Raw genomic sequence first — 25,472 nt, 5'->3', positions numbered from 1 at the left:
TGCTGTATTATCCCAAACACTACCTCACACTATTCACATTCACATGCCACTTTAATTCACATGACACTTTAAATGCACATATCTGTATATACATAGGCATATTCCTTCTATCTATTCCATTTTATTTCAATTTATTTTTTATTGTATTTTATTCTATATATTTTTTATCTTATTCTATAAGTATTCCACTTACTGTATTACGTTTTAGGAGTCAGTTAGTCGGTCTATTAGAGAGGAATTTTCTACTTTTTATTTTATTTTATTTTTGTACTTTTTCCTAGGACTTATTGTGTGCTATCACCGGGTGCGTTGCATTACATTTCACTGCATATATGTATGGAAGTATGTATATGTATGTGACAAATAAAAAATCTTGAATCTTGAAAAAGGATCTGGTGGAAATTTAAATATATCCTCATTATCACCCTCCTTGAGATGTGATGCTGAGCTGCTGATAGTGTTTCCATGGAAGGAGGATGGTATTTCTTTATATATATATATATATATATATATATATATATATATATATATATATAGCACCCTTTCGAGTTCGGAGAACACAAAGGAGGTTTGCAATTATGCCTAACATTTACCCATTCACACAAACATTGATTCACCAGAGGCAGAGGCAGCCACGCGAAGCTCCGACCCGCTCATCGAGAGCAGTTAGGGGTTTAGTGTTCTTGAGCACGACACTGCACCCCTAACCGCCCCCGACCGCCGAACACAGACTAATAATACAACACAAAGCAGTTCCGGTTATATCACAATTTAGAATGGCGTCCTGAAAATGGCTTGGCGTCGTCGCGTGCTCCCGGTGCAAGGGCACGCTGCTGCAGGACGCTCTTTGCTCCTCCGACGGGTGACGTTTGTCCCCTCGGGGTGTGTGGGGGGAGGGGACTGCTCCTTTCTCTTTAAAAAAGCTCTCCCTGGCCCGGACCAGACCCAGCAGACACAGTATCGATCAAAGGGAGGTTCCCGCCTGGGCCCGCAGCTTCATTCGGAACACCTGCATGGTAATGGTTTCCGACACACCGCAGCGGACGTCACCAAATCGAAGTTCTACCAGGGATGCTCGCTGAATCACGCAACTATTGACAAATAAGCGTAATCCCCAAACTTGAAAAGGCCCGAGGTAATAGGTTTTGTCCCAATATGCGGAGAATTTGCTTGTTTTTTTTAAGACAATCTTGAAAAAGATGAATGTCTAATATTATTAGTCTTAATAGTGGATGGTACGATATATTCCAGTGTTGTCTAGTTTACTGAGATTCAATCTGTCTTTTATATCGTTATTTGAGGAGATTAATTCACCAACTGAACAATCCATCAATAAACAGGTGTACTCTCGGTTAATTAATTAGAGCTTGTAAAATGTATTTATTGCACGCAAACGGCAGCGAGGGATCTTTTATCCCTGGTCATTAAGAATAATAATAACGTCTTTATTCATTAAAAAGTAATTTTTTTTTTTTTATTCCATGCACTTTGTTCATTTAAGAGTGAAGTGCCGGATAAAATATCAGCAGCATGCTGCATGCCAGCACGCCATCCTGCAGTCTGCATTACATTTCCAATATCTTGAACTGGATAATCCATTCTTCACTACGTACCATATACTGTACGAGTCATGCATACAAACAGTTGAGCACTACTGTCCTAAAACCATGGCCCGGCCGAGAAAACCAAACTTGACATGTGACGTCATACACGAGAGAGTTCAACCAGAAGATGCCGACTGGGGCAAAACGTGCACCATGTTTTCTATGCAAGCAGGATGAAAACAGAGTTATGACTCAATTATTACGATTTTAATTGAAGGTCACAAACACAACCTGTTTCCTTCAGGGCAGCATTAAACTGAAAAGCTGGACTACATAATTAGAAAATTGCTTTTCTTCCAAAAATGCAAGCTGCCAGTAAATTGAATTGTGGAGTAATTCCAGTAGCACAAATTCACCTTTGGTATCGAGGGTGATTACCCTTTTGTTCTTTTTTGCTATTTTACACCATTCTGTAACAGAGCAGAAATTATTTGGTGTGTTGTAAAGTTAACAGTAGCTCAACAAAATACTAAAAAGAATTGCAATCCTTTAAAGGCCAAGTTTTTATCAAAACTGCATCTCAGTGAAGCGACAACTCGTTTTTAAGACAGAGAATGTTTCACTTTCCAATAGACTCCAAAAAGTGTCAAACAGTCTAAACAGGTACAACGAGTGTAAAGAAATAATTTTTATTTCACGTTGAGTAGGTGTGCCGGCTTGAATAACCATGTCTGAATTAAATGAAATGAAATTAGAAGAAAAGAAATACTGTTAATATCAGTTATTTTTCAGAAATGTATGACCGTGACTGTGGATGACACACACATGTATCACAGGAAGAAGCGCCAAAGAAAATAAAAAGAAAAAAAAAACATTAATAGCTGAAAATTGCAGAAAGTACTGGAGGAGGCATTTAAGTGGAAATTGCTGCCTTGTTGAAGTGGAGAAGCACAATGCCAGCATTCCGCTCACATCACCCTTCCAGGGGAACAACAGAGGGTGGTCAGACAAACCATCAATGCCTCCTGTGGGACAGGCTCTGCCCATTGGCTCCTTTAAGCAACCCCAAGGACAGCCACAAACAGCTGTGGCTTACTGATTAACATTACTCATTCGGTGACCTTCCGTACTTTACTTGTCCAAGTGAGAGGGCGAGGACAATGGCATTTCTCATCAGCAGCACCGCAGACACATTAGGAGCAGAGAGGACCACCACAAGCGGCCCCCTTGGGCCCTTTGATGCCTTCGAATGAACCAAGAGAGGAGCACCTTCAAGGCTCGTAGCCCCGTGTGGAAAAAGGCCACAGCTCTAGCCGTTTCCCATTTAAGCCATCAGCAAGGCTCTTACAGATAAGCAGCAGGATCTGATCTGGTCAGGTCTGATCTCGAGGCAAAATTCAATCATGTCTCAGCGGACAGCGTCTGGGTTCGACCCTACAGTTGCACATTAGAATTTGTATTGTTCAGCCCCGTTGTTGACCGAAGCTGATGCGCCTTATCTGTGAATGCAGGCGCATCTGGGCTTCCTTGCAGTGCTTGGCGCCCACCGCTTCCCATTCAGGGGTTGCGTCGCTGGGAGCGCTCGCTGGCCTGCACGGGAGCTCCAATGTTAAGACCACAGGGAAACGCACGAGCCCCTCCGGGATTCCGTCCCGGCCCCCGCTCGTGCGGATCCACACCAACATGGTTGCACAGATTCCCCTCAATTTCCCACAATGCAGAGAGAGGCCTGAAGTCAGTCAAACACTTGCGCTAAGTCACAAATGTGGTATTGAGTGTTGGCATGGCTTCAGGCCAAGGCAACAGGGATATCAACGACCTATCGAAACCTGAACTGTACCCTACAAACTCATGCCCGACTGAAGTACATTTGCTCTGGTCTGGTTGAATTCAAATTGCTTTTTTACCTTTGTCATTATGGGGAGGGTGTTGTAACACTAAAAACTGCATATTCCATGATAAAATAATCTTGGCACGAAGAAAAAGCTGTTGAAATAACTACAGAATTTCACTGGGAACAATGAGACAGTGTCGTTGGCCCAATTTAAAGTCCAATTTAAAAGCCTATTGAACACGTCCCTGTAATGAGGTTCGGCTTTGAACAGAGTAGCACATCTTACAACAATCACCGGTGTATCTGGAGATTGATCGCTCAAAGTCAGACGGGCTGCGGTCATGGCTTCAGTTTTCACCCACCGGAGGGTAATTTCGGAAACTTTTGCAAAAAGCGATGGGGCCATTATTCAGTTTGAGAGCACTTGAAATGTCAGGGAAGAACATAACCTGCGCGACGGCAGTGGAAATCAGGCTTAGCATAACCTTGACTGATAGCAGTATAAAACAAGCCATTGAACTGGGCTGAGACTGCAGAGGTGTGTTGGGAATGGCCTCATCCACGGGCCACTAGGATCTGGGATTAAAGGACGGTGAGCAGATTATCCGTCGCATTTTACTATCGTCACCGAGGCCAAAGCTTGTCCCCGGAGCAGCTTTGCAGAACAGGCGAACGACGTCTAACGCTTATGTGCACGACCCGAGGGGGAAAAAAATTCTGTTTCGTGTTGCGTGCGCGTGTTCACGTATTTGACTTTCACGTTGTGCGTGTTTTTCCTGCTCGCCCGGACTCTGTATGTTGCACCGTTTCACTTACCAGCGGAGCTCCGGATGTTTTAAATGTCAAGCATTGTGCTCCGGCTCACAGGAGTCCTTTGTTTGTGCACATGCATTCCTACACCTTAAAGAAATGGTACGGTAATGAACACCGCAAATTAATAAAAGTCCATGGTGTCCAGATTACATTAAAGGCGGATGAGCTTGGCTTCCCAACCTGTATGAGTCCTGGCAGGTAATTCCACCGGCCCATTGTTCGTGCAGCAGCAGTCCGCTCTGTTTGACTGCCTCCCCGATAAAGGTGTTTGTGTATTCTCGGCTCCACGGGGCAAAACCATGCGGACAATAGGGGAAGCGGCCGGAGGCAGCCTGTGAAATTGTGCAAAACCTCTTACAACAACAATGGAAAACCAAAACAGGATAACCAGGACATGTGATTAAAAGAACACTGAGCTGCGTATGAAGTTCATCCCGGTAATTAATGGCCACCTCTTGTATTTTGGGGAATTTGTGAGCTATTTATTCCTTTTCTATGCAAAACATCAGCGCCACAGTCACTGCCAGATATCTATGACAAATAATTGATTCAAGCACCTCAAGTTCAACATTCCAAGTTATTAAAATGCTGCTTGGCAATTACTGTTATTTAATCTGAGAAAAATTTAAATAAAAACCTTTTGTTCTTTCTTAATTCTCCCTCTACTCAACACCTTGGATGACAAGTCAATGGAGTGAGTCATCCATGATTATACTAAGGTTAGGACGGGGGAGAAAGGCCCTCCACATCAATACTTTACTCTGATTGCTACGTTCACTCCTGCTCTCCGTGAAGTCGGCCAGTATAATGGAGCGATTCTGCTTTGCTTATCACCACTTTTACAAAACATTTCAAATGAGTTGAAGCTTCTAATTGGTAACGTACAATTACCAGCCAGGCTCTGTTTTTCTGCTTGGAGACATTTTGAGGCAGCAGGATGTGAAACTGGCTGGAAGTGACTTTGTTTACGACCCTTTAACGTCGAGGGGAACACAGGGACATAACAAGTTCACCCAAGAGATTACGAAAACAAACAGGGAACGGGCTGCTGAGGGGGACAATGAATAACATTTATTTTCCAGAGAAATGATTAACAGAAACAAACAAACAAACTAAAATTGCAGAAGGGGAACTATAAAATAAAAGGCTCAATTGCGCCACACAATCAAACAGAAAGAAAATAATACCAAGCACCCTGACCACTCACTAACAGCCAAATCAATGGCAGAGAAGCCCTACAAGGTTTCTCTGCCAAGTTACCACGACTAGTGCACCATGACACTCCTGCCAAGTCGTCAGTAAAACACACAGGATGAGATAAACACAGCTATCAAGGTGCTCTAAAAACGTTAGTCACAAGCTCAACAACGGCAGCACCAGCCCAGCAAACGGCTCGTGGCCACAGGCCGGGAAGCACGGGTGCTGGGAGCCGGCTCCCGTCTGGGGGGCGATTTCTTTTTTCTTTCTTTTATTATTATGTAAATGAATTAATACAAGATAGCACAATAGAACAATCCTGTAACATATTTGTCAAATAGGACCCAGAAACCTTTCACTTTGGTAATAACGTTAAGAGCCAAGCATGGTGAGAGCTTGTATTGTTGCGTATTCTGATTATTAATCCACTGTGCACCTGGATCCTGGACTTCCTCACAGGCCGCCCCCAGGTGGTCAAGGTGGGGAAGTACATGTCAAGCTCCCTCACCCTGAACGCAGGATCCCCCCAGGGCTGCGTCCTCAGCCCCCTACTGTACTCCCTGTACACACATGACTGTGTGGCCAGCTCCAGCTCCAACACCATCATCAAGTTTGCTGACGACACCGTGGTCGTGGGCCTGATGACCGACTGCGATGAGAAGGCCTACCGCGAGGAGGTGGCTGACCTGTCACTCTGGTGCCAGGACAACAGCCTCCACCTGAACGTCAGCAAAACCAAGGAGCTGATTGTGGACTTTAGGCGTGGATCACAATCGAGGACGCACGCGCCCTTGTGGATTAATGGGACTTCTGTCGATAGGGTGAGCAGCTTCAGATATCTGGGAGTCCACATCACAGAGGACTTAACATGGACTGTTCATACAGACACTCTGGTGAGAAAGGCGAGGCAGCGTCTCTACCACCTCAGGCAGCTGAGGAAATTCCGGGTCTCGGTGAGGATCCTCAAGTCCTTCTACTCTGGAGCAGTGGAGAGCATCCTGACAGGCAACATCACTGCCTGGTTTGGGAACTGTACTGCCCAGGACCGGCGGGCCCTGCAGAGGGTGGTGCGTTCAGCTGAACGTACCACTGGAACTACCCTCCCCCCCTTGCAGGAGTTATACACCAGGAGGTGTAGTAGCAGAGCCCGTAGGATCATGAAGGATCCTCATCACCCCAACAACGGACTGTTTCAGCTGCTGCGGTCAGGCAAGCGCCTCCGCAGTCACACAGCGAGAACAGAGAGACTGAGACGGAGTTTTTTCCCGCACGCCATTAGAACTGTCAACGCTGACCTCACCAGGGGTCCTAACTGAGCCATGCACTAGGCTCCACTACCTACTGTACTGTATGTAGCATACTGTACCGCATACTGTATCACTGTTCAGGGTTGTTCGTGATGCCGTATTGCTGCGCCGTACTGTTGTATACTGTGCTGTATTATCCCAAACACTACCTCACTCTATTCACATTCACACGCCACTTTAATTCACATGCCACTTTAAATGCACATATCTGTATATACATAGGCATATTCCTTCTAGTTATTCCATTTTATTTCAATTTATTTTTATTGTATTTTATTCTACATATTTTTATCTTATTCTATAAGTATTCCACTTACTGTATTACGTTTTAGGAGTCAGTTAGTGGTCTATTAGGAAGGAATTTTCTACTTTTTATTTTATTTTATTTTTTATTTTTTCCTAGGACATATTGTGTGTTATCACCGGGTGCGTTGCATTACATTTCACTGCATATATGTATGGAAGTATGTATAAGTATGTGACAAATAAAAATCTTGAATCTTGAATCTTGAATCTAATCTATACCAGAGCATCCGTCAGGAGGATATTCAAGACCACTTATCAAAATTAAGGCCAAATTTATCACCCGTGATGGGCACCTGAAACATGTGTGATCGGCACTGCACTGTGTCATGGGACATGAGAGCATCAAGGTGGGATTAGCTTAAAATGTACCTTCATTGCCGTTTGAAGACATCTTTTGTACGACTTTTATGATCCAGTTAAGATTATAAAAATATAATCCACGACGGGGTAACCCAAAATGATGCACACTGATGTTTAAATGCATTTAGAAATTAAGGAATCACTGGAATATTATAACTAATTCTAACATAAAGTTCAATTCCTATTTGTAGCAGTGGGGAAAAAAAGGAAACAAAAGAAAACCACTGGGTCCACACATGCTCTAGTTTTTTTGTGTGCAGGGCCGGCGCTAGATCTTTGGCGGTCTCAAGCAAAAATCTATTAGGGGCCCTTGTTGTACCAATGCTTTGCCCCGCCAACATACATCTGGCCGTCATATCTGCCTGAAAAGACAAGAATTTGAACCAGAGAATCAACCGGCAAATGGAACACTGTCAGCAAGATATGAAACACAAAAGGAGACAAAGGATCCAGGTGGGTTAGCGAGGCATAAGCGATGCCACCCCACTCCCCCTGCTCTCCTCACGATGGATGCATCTTGTCCTGTATACTGTTAAGTCATTCACATGCTCACAGGACCAATCAATTGCTGCCGCTGCCCCCTCCCGCCAAACACTTCCAGGATTAGGGAGACTCTTTCCGATGCAGGCAGCAGGAACCTCTGGGAGGAAGCAGTAGTCGCAAAAGTATCTGTGACCACTACTTGTTATTTATAATGGTTAACAATATTCTATATCAACACACAAAAGCTGCTTTCACACACGGACTCCGGATAATGTCCAGACTGGACATTGTCCAGATTCACTCTTTCACACATGCAGCACAAAGACGGAGATTGTCCGTATCAGACGTGTTTACACCACCTGGAAATACTCTGTTTGGTTTCGACAAAGGGCGGAGCTTGGGTAGAGCGTGCAGGAGGCAGGACGTGACACATTTTACAGCACACCCAAGGTGGTGAACAAGGCTACAGACTTGTCAGTAGTTGGTCTTTTTTTGCATTGATACTCCATGTATTTGGCCATATCCCCAATACAAATGACGAGTGGAAAGGAATAATAAAGAAAGCAGAAAGGAGTACACAGCAGCTACACGTGCATAAAGATCCGCACAAAGTTAAATAATTGGCGCTTGATAGAGACGTCATCAACACGCGACACGCCCACTCGCTCGCTGGCAATGGTCCGGACAATCACCTGCTCTGTTCACACATACCGCTCGATCACTTTGTACGAGGGTGCTCGCTGGATAAAGTCTGGGTAAGGTCCGGGTAAAATAATTCGGACACACAAAGCTCCTCCTGGTAATGTCCGGATAAGTTCAGGTTTACGGTGCAAAATGTGTGAAAGCAGCTCAAGATAATTTAGATTATCATAGTAAGGGTGATAATACTATTGTTACAGTAGAAGTAGTAGCAGCATTACTATTATTGCAGTAGTAGCGGTTCTAATAAAACATCTATCTAGAAGGGGTAGTTCTGGAGGTAGAAGTATTGATAGTAGTATTGATATTCATAGTAGTAGTCATAGTTACTATTATTAGTGATGGTAAAAGTAGTACTAGTAGTAGTAGCAGCAATAGTACTACTAGCAGCAGCCCTAGTAGAAGCAGTAGTACTAGTGTTAGTGGTTGTAATATACCTAGTAGTAATAGTAGTACCGGTAGAGTGGAAGTAGTAGGACGGTAGTAGTGGCGATAGTATTGCTTACTGTACTGCACATCGCTCAGCAGGTGACATCCAGACAAAGCTTTGCCGTCCTGACGTCTCGGAACAATCTCAAATGAAAAACAACAGAGAATGAATCACTGGCCACGCTGCCCACTTTGCCTCCTCTCACAGCCGAGAAAATGTCAGTGCACAAAGCATCCCTTACGGAGATGGATGGAGGCTCCGAACGCACGCTGCACCACCGTGCACCGCCTATGCATTCCTGCACCGCCCCGCAAATGTTACAAACAGGTAAGACAAACAGATGCCGCCTCAGCGCTTCCAGGCGGATGCATGCTGCCAGACTTTAACAGGAAATACAAAAGGAAATAGATTTTGATTGGAAATCAGTTTGAGACACTGCATGAGTGTATTAGATGATTTATATGTTTTAGTTCCCGTTATTAAAAGATTTTAGAACTTTGCGACAGTAGAAGAAACCTAAAGACTGTCAGACACAGTTCAGGGCCTGATGAGTACAGAAGATGAGTTAGGAAGAAGATGAGTAAAGCCAAGGAAGAATGGATAGAGGAAAATGCACAGATGTAGCAGACAAGCATTCCAGATAGTGAAGGCCCTCACACAACAAAAGCAAAACAGAGTAAATACAATACAAGATAAAGACGAAAAATGTCAAACAGAAGAAAAATATATCATACGTAGATGGACAGAATATTGCTCTGACCTCTACAACTACGAAACCCACCTAGGCCCCAGCATACTAAGTAATCAGGAATCAACTAATGACGATAACTACCCAATCATGCAGGTAGAAGTAAAGACAGCCATCAAGTCTCTGAAGAACAGAAAGGCAGCAGGAGCTGACGACATACCAGAGGAACTTATCAAGCATGGAGGAGATTCAGTCGTCAAAGTCGTCACCAGAATCTGCAACAAGATCTGTCAGACAGGAGAGTGGCCAACACCATGGACCCAATCCCTCATCCTAACTCTACCCAAAAAAAGGAAACCTACAACTATGCCAGAATTATAGAACAATTAGCCTTATCAGCCATGCCAGCAAAGTAATGCTGAAAGTCATTCTCAACAGACTAAAACCACAGGCCGAAGAGATCATAGCAGAAGAACAGGCTGGCTTCCGCACTGGGCGAAGCACAACAGAACAGATTCTCAATCTTCGTGTTCTGTGTGAGAAATACACACAGCACCAACAAGACAGCTTCCACGTATTTGTGGATTTCAAGAAGGCGTTTGACAGAGTCTGGCATCTTTGGGCCACCATGAGGAAATATAATATAGGCAGGAAACAAACACAGACCATCCCACAGCTATAAGCCAAAACCACCAGGGCTGTCCTACACCAGGGCCAGATTGGCCAGTTGTTCCGTACCACTGTCGGCGTCCGGCAGGAATGTCTCTTGTCACCGGCACCGTTCAACATATACCTCGAATGCATTATGACAGAAGCCCTCGAAGACCCCCAAGGGACTGTCAATAAAGGAGGACGTACTATCAGCAACCTCCAATTTGCCAATGACATCAACGGCTTAGCAGGAAGCGAGAGAGAGCTGCCGAGCCTCCGAAATCATGACCAACTCCATCCAAACCATTGACATGAACACCCCAGTAAATGGGAATAAACTTGAAGAAGCCAAGCAGTTCAAGTATCTTGGAGCTACTATCAACAAAGAAGGCTCAAGGCATGAAGTCCACGCAGGGGCAGCGCAAACAGCAGCAGCACTTACCAAACTAGAAAAGTAAAATACAGTATGGAGAGATAGGAACATCAGCCTCCGGACCAAACTGAAAATACTGTGTACTTTAGTCTTGTCCATCTTTCTGCACGCATGTGAATCATAGACTTTGACAGCAGACCTTCAGAGAAGGATACAGGCGCTTGAAATTAGATGTTACCGCAGAATACTGGGCATCACATGTATGGACCACATTAATAACGCAGAGGTCCAAAGACGGATGACAGCAGAAATAGGCCAATATCAAGAGTTACTGACCACTGCCAGGAGAAGGACGATGCAATGGTATGGCCATATTACCAGAGGCAGTGGTCTCCAAAAGATAATACTCAGTATTAGCGAACAGTAAGAGGCAGAAGAAAGAAAAAGAAAAAGAATTGGGCAGACAACATCACAGAACGGACAGGAAAGAACTTTCCCACGACCCAGACCCTTGTCCGCGACAGAGAGACGTGGAGGAGGACAGTAACCAGCTCCATCATGCAGCGCCCCTACGACCCAGAGGGTTACGGGAGATGAGATGAGATGAGATGAGTTCCTGTTATTAGAGAAACTGATAGAAAATGCACACATCCACCATATTCACAGTCAGACACTGAGTCTCTGGACAGATGAATTCATTCTTTGTTTACCTTAGGGAATATTACAATTGCTTGAGTAATCCAAGTACATTTCCTGAGCAAATTGAAAACATTAATATTGATACTGTGTTTGGAATTTTTGCAACCATTTTCCACTTAAATGAAATACTAATATAGCCACAAAATAATTGAAAACCCTACTTTCTTATCTCTGTATGAGACAGAATTTGTTCCATTAAATTGTTTGTCACAGACATACTGAAAACTCTGTAAGGATTCTCATTATTTATAAAATATGAATATATATAGATGATATAGTGAGCCATCAATATGCAAGATAATCCAATTGTGAGATCCTGCCCAGTACCTAGCATTACTGCTTGTGTCCAAGTCCAAGTTCACCATTAGTGACTTTTTTGTGACAGTTGATGTTGTGGAGGTTTTCACTGACTTCCCACCATTTCAAGGACCCAGTTTAGACAACTTGCCTGGAGCCTCGCTCACTCGGGGGCCTGGTGAATTTGTCTGGATTTTCTTCCTCCTGATTCCCAAAGTCCTGACTTTTCCATCCGACTCCTTGAGCCGTTGGGTCTTACGAAGCTTGGTCGTCTCCTCCAATCATTCGATTCCAGGAGCAGGACTTGGAAGGAAAAAGGAGGATTTGAACCTCTGAGGGCGGCGCTGGAAGGCAGCATGTGAACCGTCACGTCACCGGGTCACCTTCATGCCGGACTCGGTTTGCTTGAGCTTTGAAAATAGTATTAGTATTAGTCTTCTTCCGATTGGGTGAAAAGCATCTTCATCCGGCTGCGGGGGGCGGAGCGACGAGTTGAGCAGATTTAAACTTCATGCAAATGAGCCACGCCAAGCCCCAAGCGATAGCCAATAGGAGGACAGATACGCTCTCAATGGCGATGATCATCTGGACAGTTGTTCATGACAATTGTTATTTTAATGAAGAACGTCCCTTAAGCAATCCATGACTAACGATAACTGACAGAAGGAACACGTAATTTTATGTTTCTCCAACAAGGACGTTCTTTATTTTAAGGCAAGACAAGTTACGTAGTTTTTTCGAGAGGTAATTTATTTTGCCAAGTAAACAGCTCTACCATTTGATTTAAAAAAAATACACACGGCCCTATCTGTCTATTGTATATGAAATGCATATTTAATATGGAAAGGGAGAGAGGTTGTAATGGTTTGTAATGTTTGGCGCGCCCACAACAGCCGGTCGATTTTGAGCCGACACGCCCACAAACACCAGGGGCACGGGGACCTGGCGACGAGACGGGGCCCCGAACCCTAGGACCGCCCCTGGTCATGAGCCGCGGGTGGCCGCTGTGTAGTTCCATACATCAGAGCGAGGAATCAAGAGAAGATCATTCAGCTCTCAATGCAAGATAGAGCTGTCACGGTTATTAGATCATTACATCATATGTGACTTCATCGGAATAATTTTGTAAGGTGGTTTGCCCAAGTGTACAGTATATGAAACGAGAATCCTAGTCATTTGTTACCATGATTCCTCCAAACATTTATATAAACGCTCAAAATGCAGCTCAACAAGTCCAATTCTTCCATTCAAAACGGATCAAATGTAATAAAAAATGTCATCCAAGCTGTGGGGTTTAGAACAGGGTGAAAAACACCCCAGACAGGTTTTTGGCATTCACGGTGATCAGGGACTGTCAGCTCTGTCAAATGTGGGGAGGAGAATTTAAGAAATACATCAGGCCAGCACTTGCAGCATTAAGGTAACCTTTGCGAGTGCAAAGTGGCCTCAGGCCTTGTTGCCACGGTAACAGTAGCTCATCCTATACATGCCAGGGATTCATGAGGAAGTAGGATTCATGAAGTACGGTTTTAAAATGTTTTATTTATTTTCCTTTTTTTGCCGGTTCCCCCGGGTGCTCTGGTTTACCCCCCCCACACATAAAGACCAGCAGGTCGGGGTGACAGCCCTGCCCACGCCCCTGAGCAAGGCGCCGGTCAACATCTTGGAGTTGGTAGCCCACGGCTCCCAGACGTACGAGGACGGACAAATGCAGAGAAATAATATCGACCAGAGGGATTCGCAAAGTATGATATGAAATTAAACAAAAAAAAATTAAAATCATAAAAAAAAAAAATCTGACTTTTAAATATTATGCGGCCAACTGAGACAGATCTTACCCGCCTGTCGCAGCAATTCCACGCCAAGCGGAAAAGGCGTTTGACGGCGTCGGGTGGAGATATTGGTTTCTCACATCAAAGGGCTTTGGACGGTGTTTTTATGCTTATGAAGTTCGATACAAGCAGAAGCAGCTCGTTCGGGCAGACGGCTTCACTTCCCCCGTTTACACATGACGGGGGGCCGCAGAACGTCTCCGGCCTCCAACCCGCAGCGTTGGCTGCACGACGAAACACAAACTCAGCGATGTTAAATATTCTGCTTTTCTTCAGAAGCGTCCACTTCGATCTCCACTCGACTCCATCCTTTTCAAGTTTGTCTGCATGGGATCGAATATCCTGCTTCGTCGTTGCAGGAGCAGGCTACAACGACGTGTCCTCTGCATCTCACCCCTCCGACGCAGCCCCATGTCTTGGACGGCGGGAGGAAGCCGGCGCAGGACGGCGGACACCCACCCTGCTTCGGCCTCGGCTCCCTCTACCTCGCGTCGGCGTGGGTGCGGCATTGGCTGGCGATCCGCCCCGTCTTATCACTGAATGCTCGTCCATATTTGGTCCATCAGTGGTTGTGGTCCCTGGGGTCCTTCAAGAGGTGACGGGGGTGGCCGGCAAAATGATTAATAGTTCAACTTCCTCATTATTTGGAGTGTTTGGAGATACTCATATCAATACTAAAACTTATCCAACAATAAAAATATGCCCAGATGGGCGTCCCAGAGACTGGGGTCTGTGGCCTAATGTGGATCAAGTTGAGGATCCTTGATGTGAAAGAGTTTGAGACTAGCCGGCACAGAAGGCCTCAGATATCTAAAGCTATCTAAGATATCTGCCGCGCCCTGAGCCCGAGAGCTTCAAATCTCAGCAGCCGTCCAGGTAACAGAGGCTGATCAACAGCATCTTCAAACAAGATCCAGTATTCACTTTCATATATAAAACAAAACAAAGGAAAGACAAAATGGAAACTGCAGGAAAGGTGTTGTCGAAACAGATTTTTTCGTCGTAATTCATTCATTATAATGTTTGTTTGTGTTGGAGTTTGTGTTGCTATGAAGTTAGACTGTTGAATTTTTATTTTTGCTAAAATCAAAGCGGCCTTGGTCTCCTGCTTTTCTAATGATCAAAATGTGTTTTGGCCCTGAAATAAAAAATCTAAAAACCCACAAGGAAGTCCACGGCGACCATTGTGTTCAACCAAGTGTTACAAACACTGATGAATTCAAATGATTTCTATAAAGCCTGAAGTAGCCCTGACCTTTTGGAGATGTATGACACCCCGGAAAGGCATTTATCACTTTCTAATTAAATTAGATGACGAAAACATATCTTAGGAGTCCGTGGTCTGCGCTGAAACTAGTCTATTCACAATGAAATTTTCCCACAGCACATGTTTAATTAATGGAAATATGACCCACGAGTCAGAGCTCATATTTCACAATGAAAGCAGCTGCGTGTCGAGTCCTTCATCATTCCTGAAAATATTAACTCGTAAAAAGAAGAAAGCTAATTCTGAGATTCCGTCCTGTCTCTATTCCACTGTTTACCCTGGGTTTAATTCATACTTTATTTATAGGGTGAAACCGCGGCGGGGACGGTGGTGTGGGGCACATCGCATTGTCCCGGTCGCCGGGTTTTAAAGTTGAAACAATGAACACGTTGCGCTGTAATCAGCTGGACTCCTCCAGGGAGATGCAGCGCCTTCCTGCCAGGGCGGCTCCATTTGACTTAAAAACAGTTGTAGTCATTAATTCAGCCTCAGAGAACATGATTGTAAAAACGACTCAGTTGAGATTAGATGAATACAATGACATATTATTGTTATTGTTATTGTTATTGTACAGTTATCGTAAAACCTCCCTTTTAAAAATATGCTTTAAAACCTAAACACCTGGAATTTCTGCAGATGAGTCTTGATCATGTGTTTCCTGATTATAACTGACAAAAAAAACAATAGTATGGGATACACGTTGGATATTATATATACACATTTATACATATAAATCCTGATGTGAACTAAAGTAGTGTGACTGTGTGTACAGATATTTCCTTTGGAATGCAGTGAATGTGTGAATATACTCAATGAGCAGAGAAGTTGTATGAGTTGTACAAAAGCTACAGCACTCGGAACACAACGCTGGCAGCGATGGATTCTCTTCCTAACATGACATGTCGTGGCCCTTACCTCCACAGGGGCCGCGTCATGTCTCCGAGGACGCGACCTGGATGCAATCCCACACTGAAAAATGGCTTTTACATTCACTACCCATTTAATCAATGTATACGGGGACGGGCCCCCCCGTACAGGCCCCGCTAAGGACCCCGCCGGGGCCCAAAGGTCACGACCCGCGGCGCCACCCAGAGCCCACCCCCACAGCCCCACGCCTGTGTCAGCTGATTTTTTTTACATGTGTCTATCTCTGGCTGAGTTCATGTGTCGTTTAAAAACTGCCAGGCGTGTCAGTACATTATATTTGGGAGATTCCTCAGGACACGACGCTCCAAACCGGCTCGTCCACGGTAGGAGGAGCAGCGGGCGGCGGAGCGCCGGCTGATATCCAATTTATATTCTGCAGGTTAAGCGACTTCTCTGCTCAGAGGAGAAACCCGGAGCGGGATGATCCTTTAAACGCGGGTCACGAGGTGCGCGGCTCGGCAGCTTCCCGTCGGAGCCTGGAGACCCGCGCGCCGCTCCGCCCTCCGGGTTGATAACGCCGGTTAAGGATAAGATCCGAGCGCGTCCCTCTCATTAGCGCCAACCAGAGCGCAGGACTGGAGTGTTGATGGCGCTCTGCCCATCCTGTTACTGCCGGGGTCAGTGCCCCCCGTCCGCAGTCTATTCCTCGTCGGCGGCGCCGACACGGACACAAGTGGCCGTTAATGGAGGAAAGCAAAGGGCGAAGGAATCACCTCCAGGCTGTAATCACTGTAACACCGTCCCCGGAGCGGTGGAGCGCCGTCGGAGGCTCCGTAAAAGGGCGTCCGGACACACGGGACACTCAGGAACCGGGATATTAACAAAAACACAGACAACACCTGATGGTTAAGGAGGGTGTGATGCGGGTGATAAAAGATGGACAAGAGAGATAAATGATTAATGGGTAAATGAGCCGTCCTGGATGCAGAGGGAATAATAATGAAGTGAGATAATCCCATCCGCCGTGATTCCCACTGGTGGAGCTCCATGTCCTTAATGTGGGAATATCAGGTCAAGACTTTACCCATCATGCATTTTGTTCCGTCTCTTCATTTCGAGAGGAAATGATGCGCATAAAAGGTATAAATGGGTATTTCCATTTTTCTTTTTTTATAGTAAAAGAGCGCCCCCTCTAGTTTATTTGATCTGGGACTGGGCCACGCCCACTCCGCTCCGGAGACGATTGAGGAAAACCGTAGAAAGACGCAATATTCATCATTTACAAATAAGAAATAAAAATGCGAGATTTATGATTTGAGTCCATCTTCAAACACCGTAATGCCTTGTGAAATGCGTGATGACGCAACGTGTAGAGGGCGTTTCAACAACAAAGGTGGAAGTGAAGAGTGAACGGTGTTATGGGCGACAGGACGTCAGGTACAATTCTGAGAGCTCCCGTTGGATGGTGCGGGAGTCCGGTCTTGTCGCATTACACTTCATCATTTCCCTCAAAGTGACTTTAGTCCAGATGCCGAACATCATCGATCACCGTGTCTGCGGTTTTCCGGAATCGCTCTTTTTGCTCCACTTTGTTTTACCGCCGCCAATAGATTTTGCCATTCCTCTTTACATTTATATCAACAGACAGATTAATGGCATGATGAATGGAACAGGCTCGATGGACGGCGTCCAAGGAAAGATTATACTCCGTTCCTGGCTTGTAGCTTTGCTGATAGAGCTTCAGGTACCCAAGTATGACTATGATGAAGTACTGTACTTTGTGTCTGAGCCAAGCAAAAGTATTTCTAACACCGCACGGCTCCCACCCGTTACAGGGCATCCAGAGCTGACTGTGGTTCACCGCACGTAGAGCATGAGGACTAAAAAACGGCAAGTTTGACTCAGTTTGAGTGCAGCCGCTGCTAATACACTGTTCAGGCTTGAGCCAATGCAGTGGAGAACCAGAGTGAATGCGACAGAAAGCATTTTGTGTGCGTGCGTGCGCGCCTGTTCAGCCCTCTCACAGAGGAAATGGAACGTGGATTAGCGGCGGCTTCGCCTCCAAGCATGACGGCCCCCCGTCCCGCCCTGCGGCCTCCGACGCCGTATCGATACCTGCTTTGTGGCCCCGCCGCCGGAAACGCCTCGGGATCGTTCCGCCGGCCGGGTCACTTTGTTTACTGGCTGCTTGTAATGCATCCGTCAGCCGTTCTCCAGGCGACACCAAACACAGTGCGGTTCAATATTGCTAATGTTGAGTGCAACCCGGAGACGAGGCCAGGCTCTTAAGATACGAGCGTTCCTGTGTGTGTGTGTGTGTGTGTGTGTGTGCATGCGAGCGTGCGCGTGTGTGTGACAAATATGATGCGGAATATGAGACAGTGCTGCCTGGTTTAGGACCTGTTTGTTCCTCGCTCTGGGCCTCGGTGGGGGATCAGAGGCGCCTGGTGGCGTGCCAATAAGCCCGGTAATCTGACTGACATTTGGGTTGTCCGCGCCGGGGCCCGGTTGGCGCCAAGAAACTCATTTTTAGGTGGAAAAAAAACAACAAAACCAGCGGGATAATGTGCTCTGATGTGTGAACAAGAGCTCTGCTATAGGAGCAAGGGCTCTGGGTTCAAGTGTCTCCGTAGGAAATAGGTCCTGGCTGCAAAGAAGGAAGGTTGCAGCGAACACGCGGCAGAGGAAGGCGTTGCCAGCCAACCCCTTGCCACGCACGTTTAAATCATTAGAGCACTAATGGGCGCGGCACAAATCTGCCCAAATGGATTTTCAATTATCCCACCGCGGACTCGGCTCTAGCGCTCTGGGCGGAGACGGCGGCCAGCATGGAAAAAACAGGCCGCGTCGCGAGGAGGCGGATAACCTTAAAGCGCCGTGAATGGGCCTCCCGGTGACTTCATTTTCCAAAAGCCAGTTGCTTGAAATGGAGTGACTTTTCTACCGACCGGGGCAAAGCTTATACATTGCCCTGTGACGCATTTCGCACCGCAATGATACAACGGTTCTCAAAAAATGATTGAGAGTATTTTTAAGTATTTATAACCAAAACCCCATCACACGTTGAGCGCAAATCTCTCACTTCTTGGAAATGTGATCGCCCACGTAAACCTCTGATGAGACTCTTTTTCGGAGCAAGACATCACAATAATCAATTTGGAAAGTAGCTGCCAACACAAAGAATCAACTTGTTTTTCAGCCAAGCTCAGTTGACCCGTCCTTAATAAACTCTTCACATTTAACCGACGGAGTGAAGCCGGCGGAGCGAGTTCTGCCCGGCAACCCGCACGGCGGCATCTGTGTCCCTAACAACAGCCCCAACGTGACGACCAATATACGAAAGCGACGCTCAGGAGGTTTCCGCTCACTGCCTCCGATCACCTGTGAAAGTAAGGTGGAGAGCGACGGTGTAGTCGGAGGACGGAGGACGGAGGACGGAGGAGCCCTGCACCGCCGCCTCCGGCACCGGTGTGTGAACGGTTGAATGTGAGGCTGACATTGTGAAGCACCTCTGTGTCCGGACTAGAAAAGCAGCTGTATCAAATGCATTCCATTTACCCACCTCTTCCACCACGGCTGCCACCGCGTCCACCCGTGGGCTCGGCTTCTATTACTCAAAGGGGCTTTTCCGGCTCATCCCTCACTTAGTTCAAGTACTTACGACCGGTGCCAGGGCTGCTCCGACCGTATGCTGGAGTGATGAGAGTTAGAGCCCGAATGCCAAAACAAAATGATACGTCTGTAATAATGTGAATGTGCCAACGCACACACGCACGCACGCACGCACACCAATCAAGTCCCAAAGGTGTTGGGAAACGCACTCTGATTAATATACCGGAACCACAGGTCAAAAACACATAAAAAAAAACGGAGGCAACCATCAGAAAGTGGTTTCAAGCGCTAAAAAACAAAACCAAATGAGCGTCTCCCGCGACACAGGGCGAGCACGGCGCTCCGGGACAGGAGAGGGGCGAGCGGGGCGGCGAGGAAGGGGCTGCGGCGCCGCCCGCTCCTCCAGCAGAGGGCCAATCCAATCACAGGCCCCTGTCTCCGTCCGATAAGATATCCGATAAACCTCATGAATAACATAAAGTCCGAGGAGGGGATTAGGAGGATTGGCCCACCACCAGATCGGAGGAGATGGGGTTAATCTGCCCGCTGCTGGAGCTCCACCACGAGCCGTGTGCAGTGACGTGGTTCATGTTGCTTTTTTAATTACTTCATCGGATGGAAGAATCCGGCCATCGTGAAGGAGCAGCCTGGGTGGGGCGGAGGAGCCGGCTGCATTCATGAGCACGGCCACTTTAGGCTTTACTTTCCTTATTTTCCCTGAACCCAACTGATGGAGACACCGGATGCACTTTCTATTTGTTGCAAACAAAATTCCTGACAACACAACGTTGAGTCATTGTTTCCGGGGGTTATGAAAGCATCCGTTCAATGCAAATGCTGTTTGAAACGTCTGTTTCCAAATGATGAAGGAATAATATGGCCGTGGAAATCAAAACTCTTCAAAAGGGCAAAAATGGGGTTTACTCGATGAAGTGGGTGAAATGCGAGTAACAAACACAGCGCTTGTTTGGCATTGAAGTGGAGTTCCCGTCCCGCACTTCTTCTCCTCTTTTGACCTTCCTCTTTCCTCAGGAACAGGAAACCTGGTCTTCACCGGATGCACCTGCAACCTCGCCTCAGCCCCTCTGCCCTGACCGTCTCCCGCGTCCGCCGCTCCTCTGCAGCCGCCACTGATCCACGTTCTCTTCGGCGGAGCTCCTCTCCCTCCTCTCCCTCCTCTGCCTCCTCTCCCCCATCTCTGCTCTCTCTCTGCTTCGGGCAGCGGAGAGGAAGCGGTGGGGCTCAGAGAGCGCAGCTCAGTGAGCTGGCCGCCTGCCAGCTTCTCCACCTCTTCACCTCCTCTCCCTTCCACAGCTCCACCAGGCTCCTCGCCCTCCCTCCCAAAGCCTCCCCCCCGCCCCCCGCTCCTTCCTAGCTCCTTGGTTGATGATTCTGTCATTTTAGGGAGAGGAGGATGGGGTCCAGCCTTCACTGCAGCAGCGTTGCGATGGAGGTGGGGTTGCACCGCCGATTCCACGACTCTCCCTCCTTTATTCCGAACTCTTGAACCCGAAGCCTCCGATCGACTCGCTCCCTCTCAAAACAACGCCGCCGCCACCTCCTCAATGCGGCTTCATGGGCTTTTCACTCGACTAAAAGCCGCCCGTCTTGCTGTGATGGAGCAACCTCACTGGGACAGCACATTTCATCAAGGAAGGCGCAGTGTGGGGGTGGGACATCATCATAAAAACTCTGTAAACTGTGTATGAATATCCTCCTGGGGGGAGAAAAAACACACACAAAAGAACACAGCCTTTACTGTGTTGGAGCACATTGATGCAATACAAAACATCATTCATATTTAAAACCTCAAAACCTACTGGCCATTGATGATGTAATTTCTGTTTCGGGTTCCTCGGCTCGAGACAGGAGCCCCTTCAGCCTCTCAACACAAGCCGTAAACACCACATTCATGATTCCTCCCGGCACAGAGCGCGGCGCGCAGCTCGCCAGGAGACACGCTCAAAGGCAGGAAAAAAAACAAAACCTCATGTTGAACGATTTGATGATGAGTCCAACCTCCCGTGACCTTCGACCCTACCTTCATCGCGCTGCACAGGTCAGCGCGGAGGACCTCTGATGAGGAGCTGCCGTCGTAGGTGAACAGGCGGCGGCGGCAGACGCTCCGCAGGGCTTTTGTCATTCGGCGCCGGACGACGCCCGACGCTGGAAGGCGGCCCGGACCGTTTGTCACCCGAGCGTTTGCCGGGGAGTTGCCGGGGGGGGGCGTGACGGCCCATCTGGAGCAGGAATAAATCAAAGGGGCCGGTACAACGGGACAGATGTCGTGCGCCGTTCGCGATGCCGCGCTTCTCTGTGTCGGCGTAGCAAAACATTTCATTCAGGCGCCCAACGAGCGGCGGCGGGGGAACGGCGCTCGGACAAAGTGCCTCGGCGGCGTCGGAAAAGCTGCTTTTCAATTCAGCGTTGAGATCTGAGACAAACGGCCGCTCCGTTTGAGGGATGGATTGGACGGGGGGAAAACACTTTCTTCTATCATGGGATTGTAGGTATGAGTCATTGCGTGGCGTCTCCGGGAAGGTGGGATTAATTTAATCTCCCACACAGTCCAATCTGCAGAACAAACTCCCCGGGAGTCGAGATGAACTCCGTTTGGGAAGGTGACTGAACGTTCGGGAGACGGGGAAAAAACCACAACACCCCGAATGCAAGGTGGAGTACGGCCCTGGAAATGACATCCGGAAACCCCCAAACCTTTTCCACCCTTTACGTGCATCTCCAGCTTTTTAAATCCCAGAAATGTGCAATGTCATTTGGCATGATCTTATTTTGATCCACTTTTTCCCTGATGTTGTGAAATTCCTCATTACCTTGGTTCATTTCATGAGTGGTGGTGGTGCCGGTAGTGGTGGTGGTGGTGGTGGTGGTGCCGGTGCTGCTGCTGCTGCTGCTGCAGCAGCTCATTGATTTGTTCTTCCCTGTTTCCTGAGCTCTCCGCTGGGCTCAAATATCTAATACACGGGAATGACATGTACAAGCACCAAGCCTGAGGGACTCGGATATTGCCTCTGGATTGTGCCAGCGCCGGTCGTTCTCTGACAAATGGAAACAGTTTTACTCTTTAACCGCGTTCCAATGCCATCAAATCAAATCTGTGTGTGTACTCCACTCACTGTGTTTAAATGTTACTACATCTATGCATCACCTACTTCTCAAGTGTTATGGGCATAATTTAATTTATTTCTCAATCAATTTGATTGCTAATTGAAAAAAAAATCTGGATATTGCTCTCATTGTGAGGTCCTGTTAAGGCGCTTTGGAAAATGGAGAAAGGAGAACAAAACATGGCGTGCATCTGAGTTTAAACAAATCGGTTTGAAGGCATTTTGCACCATGTGCTTAATGGAGCGTCACGCTAAGTGGTATAATCACATCTCACTGAGGGCTTTGACAAAATGTCCTCAGATTATCCATCAGCGAGTCTTCACGTTGATTACCACAGAAACCTTCATTTCTCACACACACACACACACACACACACACACACACACACACACACACACACACACACACACACACACACACACACACACACACACACACACACACTCCTCATTTTGAAGTAAAAAAGTATCTTTGTATGCTTTATAGAGTACATATTAAGAAAAAATCCAAACTATTTACAGGTTCCTTTTTACAGTTCCTCAGAAATCCTGTCTCCAGTTACATTGACCTGTTAAAATTTAAGAGCAGATGTAATTAAATTTAATATTTTCATAATTTATAATAACGTACAATTTTTGACAGTTCTGCAGATGCCAGCCAGAGGTGTTTGTCATAACAGTGTGAACCTCATTCATCATTGGCTTGAGGTGCTTAGGTTTGATTTCCAATCTTCTTTCTGTGCTATTAAACTAATTACCCAGAAATCCCACCTCACAAGCGCCGTCACTGAGGATGGAGGCCCCTGCTGCCAGGGGGCAAACAGGACGTGGACGCACTCCAGTCCCGTCAGGTCTCTGGAACTACCATTTGGAAAAACTTGGTGAACGATACATTAAGTCACTGATACCTGGCATTAATAAAGTTAGAACGTGGTTCAACAAGTTCCATTATAACTCGAGCCGGTCTTCAAGTTCGCAAATGGACAAACAAACTAATATCTAGTCACAGACCAGACATCCAACAAGTATGAAGTCAGGAATACAGTCACACACCGATCAGCCACAACATCGAAACCAGTGACAGGTGAAGTGAATAACATGGATCATCTGGTTCCAATGGCACCTGTCAAGGGGTGGGATATATTATTATTATATATAATATAAATAATAAATATATATAAATATAAATAATATATACTGTTATATATTATTATTATTATCATTATTATATTTGGGATATAATTGGCAGCAAGTGAACAGTCAGTTGTTGAAGTTGATGTGCTGAAGCAGCGTAAGGATCTGAGCCACTTTGACAAGGAGCACATTGTGATGCTGGACGACTGGGTCAGAGCATCTCCACAAGCACAGGTCTTGTGGGCTGTTCCCAGTACGCAGTGGTTACTACCCACCAAAAGTGCTCCAAGGAAAGACTGGTGGACCGGGGACGGGGTCATGGGGCCCAAGGCTCAATGATGCACGTGGGGAGTGAAGTCTAGCCCGTCTGGTTCGATCCCACAGAAGAACTACTGTAGCACAAAGTGGTGAAAAAGTTGATGCTGCTATGATAGAAAGGTGTAGAACACAGTGCATGGCAGCTTGCTGCGTATGGGAGCGCTCACAGTGCTGACCACTAAAAAGCACCTACAATGGACACGTGAGCGTCACAACTGGATCATGGGGCAATGTAAGAAGGTGGCCTGGTCGGATGAATCACCTTTTCTTCAACATCATGGTGATGGCCGGGTGTGTGTGCGTCGTCTACCTGGGGAAGAGATGGCACCAGGATACATTATGGGAAGAAGGCAAGCCGGGCAGAGGCAGTGTGATGCTCTGGCTAATGTTCTTCTAGGAAACCTTGGGTCCTGACTTTATGTGGATGTTACTTTGTCATGTACCACCTACATAAACATTGTTGTAGACCAAGTACAGCCCTCCATGGCAACTGTATTCCCTGATGTCAGTGGCCTCTTTCAGTAGGATAATGCTTCCTGCCACGCTGCAAATTTGTTCAGGAATGCTTTGAGGAACATGACAAAGAGTTCAAGGTGTTGATTTGGCCTCCAAATTCCCCAGATCTCAATCCAGTGGAGGGATGTGCTGGAGCAACAAGCCTGATCCATGGGGGCCCCGCCTCACAACTTCCAGGACTTAAAAGAATCTGCTGCTAACGTCTTGGTGCCAGATACCACAGGACACCTTCAGAGTCTGTTGGAGTCCATGTCTCCACGGTGGCAGCCAAACCACATGCCCTTAAATCCTCCATTTTAATACCGTAATGATGCCCCTAATTCAGAATATGAATTTAAACTTAATAGCAATTAAAAAATATTATTCACATGTACAGAATATTAACTTTAAAGATAACAAATAATAAAGTTTACACTTTATCTCTTTTAGGGAGTTTCAATAACCCACATCCTGTTGCTCGAAGAGCCGCCAAACATAATGACTCACATTTATCTGAAATGGATCTTTTCGCGGGCTGATGGAATTCATGGAATCGGAATTCTTTGAAGGGCCCAATTTTAACAAACCCATTCAGTGAGAAGTCCTGGCAGAGAGGCGCAGTGTGGATAGGGAGCTGAAAGGGCAGTAAGCAGAGGATTAAAGATGCATTACCTGTGTTGAGGAGACGGAGAACAGTGTGACTGCTAATGTGGAGGCTTGCAGGTGAAGGGGGGGAGAGTCCTCCGAGGGCAGAGCGCCGGGTTACCTGCTCACCCTCTGCCCCTCGTGGTCCAAACCAAACCGGGTGCAAACAATTAAAAAACGTCCCTTTCCTTCAACTCAACACTGGTCCAATGTTAATCTCGTCAATGGCAAATTTCACCGCCGTGTTCCACGACCACGGTAAGCCTTGAAGTGGTAAATTCAGTGAATAAACGCTGGACAATAGAAGCTCCTTTCTGGGTTTCTCAGCTTTCTTGATAAATAAATAAATTAATTCACTAAAATATTAATTTCTTGGTTGTTGTTTACAAGCAATGAATATTAATCTGAACAACTTTATTAGTCTACAAACACGGGATGTGTCTCTGTCTCTGTGTGAATGTTTAAACAAGCAGCTCCGGGACCTCACCGCTGTGGT

The sequence above is a fragment of the Zeus faber genome, assembly GCF_960531495.2.
Source record: "Zeus faber genome assembly, chromosome: 3".
Lineage (NCBI taxonomy): Eukaryota > Metazoa > Chordata > Actinopteri > Zeiformes > Zeidae > Zeus > Zeus faber.
Note: the sequence above shows the minus strand (reverse complement) of the source record.